General features: G+C 39.8%; 1 non-coding gene across 1 annotated transcript; it reads left to right on the plus strand.

The window, feature by feature from the left end:
- Window positions 1-563: 563 nt before the first annotated feature.
- On the plus strand, window positions 564-670 carry LOC124899121. The gene has a single exon (XR_007056259.1). It is a non-coding gene; the product is annotated as a small nucleolar RNA R71 (small nucleolar RNA).
- The last annotated feature ends 5,887 nt before the right edge of the window (window positions 671-6,557 follow it).

Here is a 6,557-nt window from a genome sequence, read left to right on the forward strand (position 1 = left end):
TTCACCTTTGAACTTTCAATAATAACGTCATTTGGCTTTAACTCATAATCATTTGGCCTCTTTCTCTCCACATTTAGTTGATCATTATTTTCTCTTTTGCTGGGGTCATCATCAAGTTCTATGTCCTTGCCCAGAATTTTCTCACTTCAAGTGATAATAGCATTTGTTACCATACCAGTCGACATCTCTTTATTTTTTCTTTCCATAAGGTATGACAATATTTGATTCAATTTGGCCTCTAGTTGTTGGACGGTGGTTGAATGAGACTCTATAGTTTGGTATAATATAGAGAGGTTACTCCTCATTTCCCTCACTATCATATTTGCATCTATTTTCACCTCTTTTTTTAATCTTTACACACAAAGGATGAGGAGGGATCCCTCATAGCTACATTGGCATCCTTTAAGTATCAACCCCTAGAGAGACTAGCGACTTGATCTGTCACACTTAATGTAACTCTACAAGACAATTTAACAAGGGATCCAACAAATGCATTATTAACTATGGTTTTTTTTACTTGATTTAATGCCCGATACAATATTTGGAGAAGCATCTTCTGCAGCACCTTGTGATTAGGGCATTTTAGAGTCTTGTCCTTAAATCTTCCCCATGCTTCATTAAAAGGCTCTCCATTGATTTGACAAAAAAATTATGATTTCATCATGTAATTGTAGCATCTTTAAAGGTGGGAAGTATTTATCCAAGAAAACATTTGTATGTTTGACCCATGATATAATGGAAATGGTAGGTAGAGATCTCAAACATGACACCACTTCTCCCATTAGAGAGAATGGTAAAAGCCACAAATGAATAGATTCTTGTCTGATATAAGCACCATTAAATGGTGAGCATATTTAAAATATGTTCCTCAAATGGAGAATGTCATCTTTATGTAGTTGACCTTGTAACAAAACCTTCTTATGAAGTAAGTAGAGCATCGCACTTGTGACATAAAATATTCCATTTCCCGTAGTACGAGGAATATGGATGGCACTAGCGTGCTCTTCATCACCAAGATAATCCATACTATTCACAATTGGATGGTTATTTAAGCTAAATGGGTTAACATGCAAAAACGGCCTATGATCCTTTCCTAACGCCTATCCTATGACTATGGCATGACTAACTGGGCAAGTTCTGGATTCAACGCACAATGGGAACTAAGTAAGACCTTACACACACATGGCACACAAGTATATCGCATATTACTACTCATTCATTTCATGCATTAGTTTTCTACAGGTTATTCATTTGCCATATTAATGCCACAAACAGATACACAGTGGTCACAATAAATGCAATCCATACAGTACATAATAGATCAGACCACTAGAGAGGTACTCAAAAATAAAAAAACAAGCTAACTGCCTCAAGTACTTGTACTAATCCTAATTATCAACAGAACATATAACAATAACAGTTTCCCTACACCCTCAACTTAAAATCAAGAAATTAAAACCATTAAGGGTTAGGATATACCTGAAAATAGTCAAGCTTTTGGATCCTGGGTCTCCGACCCTGCTACTGCATCATCTGCTGTTTTCTCCCCACTCGTAGCATCTGCCTTTGCAGTGGCTGGAGCCTGGCTTGATGAAGCACCTGCAACCCTAGCTCTGATGGCTGCTTCCTATTTCTTCGTGTCATCCAGACACTCCAATCTTGCCATTTTCAAGTCTTTCTTCTCTACCTTCCTCTTTGCTTTGTTTTTAGCTTTTCTCTTCCCTTCACTATCTGGCTCACCTCTCTTGTTCTTGCCTTTCTTTTCCCCCTTTTTCTTATTTTTCTTCAAGGAATCTGTAGTAAGATCAAGGATAGGAATTTCTTCCTCTACATCATGCATGGCTAATCCTGTTGGCACCATAATTTAGTGCTACTGCAGCATCCCAACCTAAGCCTTCACCTTGTCCAACGCATCCCTGAAAGTGGCAAGATCAGCACTTGTCATCTCTCTTGCTCGAGCATCGAATCTGTTCTCTAGATCTACCACCAGCCCAGGCAAATTCATGAAAAGTTCAAGTGCAAGCTTGATTATTTTATCCACAACAGCAACAAACTGTTTGGAGAAGGCCTGTAGTTGTACCTCATACCAATTTTCTTGCCTAGCCACCTTCCTGATATCAATCGACTAAAATACAAAACCTGTTGCAGCTGGAGAAATTGAGGTAGTCAGATCACTTTGAGGCACTGATCCTCCCTGAGCTGAATATGTTGGTGGTGGTAGTACAGCTTTAGAGCTTTGTACCCCCACTCTAGCGATGAAACAGTCTTAGTGACTGGAGGATCCGCTGCGCCAACTGCATCTCGATGAAGTCGCAAGACCGGCTGAATTTCATATTTTTTGATAGGGTTGTGGGTCTTCTTGACATGTAAATCAACATCAATACCTAAAATCTCAGGTACATTAGTTGCTTCACACAACCTATTAATTATACATGGGAATGGATATGCAGCATCGGGTCTTGCGAGCCAAATCTTGATCTCTTCTGCTATAATTTCTTAAAAATCCAAGGGATTTCTATCTATCAAGATTGCAACCAGTATTGGTTGATCATCTCCTAATATGTTGTCTCCCTCGGTGGGTATCTGATGAATCCCTACTAAACCCTACCAAAATCTTACCTCTGAATTTAGAGATGCTTTGGTTATCTTTTCTGTAGGATTATTCAGCCACTCAGGTTCCCCATCTGCTATAAGAGTCGCTAGCCATTTACGCTGATTTTTTTGATGCTTTAACCGGGCATAGAAGGTAGGTCACGTGGTTCGTGGGACGAAGGCTGGCCCATGAAGAAACCTATTTATGGTGGCGTCTGATACATCCACCCTCCCTCCACGTACTGCAACTTTGGTTAGTAGAGGCTTATCTGAAGTTCTATCCCCTTCTTTGCACATATTTTCCACCGTAGCCTGGTAGTTCATATAGAACTTCTGGACTAACAAAGGACAGTAAACACTGCTTCCCCTAGTAGTCTACTCTAGGCCATAATCCTTGAGTTTTTGCATCGCCTCAGGGTATCTGATCAACCCTATAGTGATAATCTTCTTCTCGTTTAAAATTGGCCTTCGAGCACTTCTTTGATCTGTTCTGCGAAGTCCATCCCAAAAGATTATTTCAGCTCTAGGGATTTTCCATCTAACATTATTCCTAATCTCGGGGTTTTTTCATTTCCCTAAAGTTCCTTGTACTGGAGAATCTTTATCACCTTTCTTCTCCGATGATGGTGATTTAGACTTAGTTTCTTTAGCTGCAGGCTTCTTAGAACCCTCATTTTTAGATTTTTGTTCTGTGTCCTCTGACTCCTGCTCAGTGTGTTCTGATCTTTGTTCCTCCAATTCTTGCTCAGATGAGGTTGTTACCTCAGTATCATCAGTATCCTCTACCTCAATAGGCTTAGGTGGAGGTGGTGTCTTTGGACCATCCCTCTTTCTAGTCCATCTGTGCTATGGTTCTTTGTCTTCATAATTAGAGTCCTCATTGAAAAGTTGCCAAGGTACACTCTCTTTAGCCGCTTTCGTTGGTGTAGTTGGATTCTTTTTCTTGGGTGCCATGCTTAGTTCTGAATGTCAACTCTTAGCTGATGTACTTTGAATACTTAGAATTGTGAGTGAGAGAAGACTGTAATGAGAGAGAGGGAAGGTTTCTTGACTTAACTCTCAAGCTTCAACTTACATGGAAAGTATTAAAATTTTACCTTAGATGGAAATAACTTTGAAAAAGCAAGGGAAATAATTCACTAAGGAAAGAGAACCAAAACTAAAAAAAAAGTATCTGTAGTACGCGGGAACGTGAACAGCTGTTACTGTGCTGGGCTAGCTCAAATTTTTAAACTGGGCCCAACTTGTTTGATGGCAGTTTTTACGGCCCGTCAGAGATCGTAAGATGCTTCAAAATTGTCGTCATCCTTAATAGTATAAGGATTTGACTTGATTGTTTTGATGACATATCTCACGGCTTGTCATACTTGTGACAGCCAATTAAAATTAACGTCAACCTTCTCAAGCTGACTGCAACCAGTTTACCTCCTTTGTACACCTCTTATATACAAAAATTAACAACACTAGTGCAACAAAATTAAAACTTTGGGTTGTCTCCCAAACAACGCCTGATTTAATGTCATGACACGACTTGGATATCTCGACTACTTAGACTTTATCAAGATACTATATCGATACCTCATTAACATTTTCCTGGAATACATCCATAACCGAGAAGATATTTATCTCCTTCACTTGCTTCATAGGAGGATGCATTTTGAATCTGGCCTCCTTTTTTCCATACCTGAACCTTAGCTCATTGAGCTCTATATCAACTAGTACTCTTCCCATGGCTAACAGTAGTCTACCCAAAATGATGGGTACCTCAAAATCAACATCACAATCCAATATCATAAAATCTGCAGGCAGTATAAAGTCATCCACCTTTATCGGCATATCATGTAATCTACCAACTAGTCATTTCACCGATCTATCTGCCATCACAAGATGCATCGTTATGGGTGTAGGTTCCCCAATCCAAGTTTCTTGTAGATATCAAGTGGCATCAGATTAATACTTGCTCCTAAGTCACATAAAGCTTTGGTAAACTTCATAGACCCAACCGTGCATGGTATAGTAAATGCTCCAGGGTCAGGCTTTTTCTGCACTAAGGATTGTGAAGAAACAACACTACAGTGGTGGATGTTATCCACCAGCTCATATCTTACCTTCCACTTCTTTGTTAATAATTCCTTCATAAATCTAACATAGTTTAGCATTTGCTCAAGTGCCTCCATCAATGGCCCATTCACTGTCAGTTGTTTTAGTATTGCCATGAATTTGCTAAATTTTTCGTTATCTGCTTTCTTCCTCAATCTCTAAGGAGAGGAATGTGGTGGTCTTGGCATTTCTTTTAATACCACTTCCCCTTTCTTTTTATCCCTTTTCTCTGAAATATCAATAAAACCATCCAGCTTCTCAGTCTCTACTGGATTTTTTCCTTTTGATTCATCAACACTACCTCATTCCCCATAGATTTTCCCATAGGATAGACACATAACATTTACCACTTCGAGTAGTAATCGCCATACAAGAGCCATCAGTCCGTGGGGTTTAAACCATATAATTAGGTAAAGTACCAACTTTTCTCTGGTTTAATATAGCAGAAAATTGGCTTATCTGTTGCTCCAACTGCTTAATAGAAGCAGAGTGTGAGCTAACCAACTGACTGAGGGTAGAAAACTCACTCTTCATAGTAGTTTGCCCCAGTTGGTAGCTTTAACTCCCTTTAACAACTTTTCCATCATGTCCTTCATGGACATCTTTCTTGAATAAGTTGTTGCAGTATCCCGACTTCTAGGAGGAACATAAAAACCACTCCTATCATTATTGTTTCCCCAGTGTCCCTGCTCTCTATCTTTAGAATAAGGATTGTCATAGAAAGTCCGACCTTGGTTCCCATGGCTATTGCCTTGGAAACCCCCCTGATTACTCACATAGTTTGCCTTCGCATCAGCACCTACAAAAATAGTACCCTGAGATTCCACCGCTTTAACCATTTTAGTATTATCGGTTAGCAAGTGCTTGGCTAGCAAGTCTATCTACATATTCAAATGGGCCATGTCCTAATCTCACTCCTCATCCCTTCTATGCTGCTCTGCAGTTATACCATCTGCAATAGTCGGGCTAGCCACCACAAAATCCCTAATGTGCCATGCCCAACTCTGTTTGGTCATTTTATTCAGTATGTCAGAAGCATCTAGAAAAGAGAGGTCAAAGAATGAACCACCTGCAGCATTGTCAACAATTGGCTTTGTCATAGAGTTGAAATCTAGGTACAAAGTCTCCATCAAGTGCAAGTCCGTCATGTTGTGGTTTGGACATTGTGAAAGTTTCTTCTTAAATCTTTCCCCGGTTTTGTGTAATGCTTCAGTTGGGAGCTATCTAAAGTTACTAATTTCATTTCTCAACTGTAACCTTCTGGAGGGTGGAAAGAACCATTCTAGGAATGCATCTTTCAACTGTCTCTAGTTGGTTATAGAATCAGGATCTAGTTCATTCAACCACATTGTTGCCTCTCCAGACAGAGACAACGGAAACAACCTCAACTTGATCGCATTCTGGCTTACTCTCGGATTTTTAAAGGATTTACAAATGGTGATGAAGTTCACCAAATGCATGTTTGGATCATCACCAGGAAAGCCTCCAAATAATCCCTTCAAATTTAGGAGTTGGATCGTGTTACTTGTTATGCTTAATTTTGCACCTGTTGCCAATGGTGGAGAAATGTTAGCGCCCATTGCACCAGCTCTGTCCATTCCTTTATCATGTTTATCAGCCTTATATTGAATAGGATATTGACCATATCTTCCTCAGACTGGACGGTTTCTATTAATGTTTTGCTGCACTGGTGCACCAACTTGCTTAGGTCTCATTGGGTTTTGAGGATTCAGCAATTCCTTATCACCTAAGTCTTCATCATCAGGGTTCTGGTGACGTGCTTGTTGACCTAAATTCTGCACATTCACCTGAGCCCTGGCCAAAGCAGGTAGTCTTTTTGCTTTTTATTATTCAGCCATTCTCCC

The sequence above is a fragment of the Capsicum annuum genome, chromosome 5 (genome assembly GCF_002878395.1).
Source record: "Capsicum annuum cultivar UCD-10X-F1 chromosome 5, UCD10Xv1.1, whole genome shotgun sequence".
Lineage (NCBI taxonomy): Eukaryota > Viridiplantae > Streptophyta > Magnoliopsida > Solanales > Solanaceae > Capsicum > Capsicum annuum.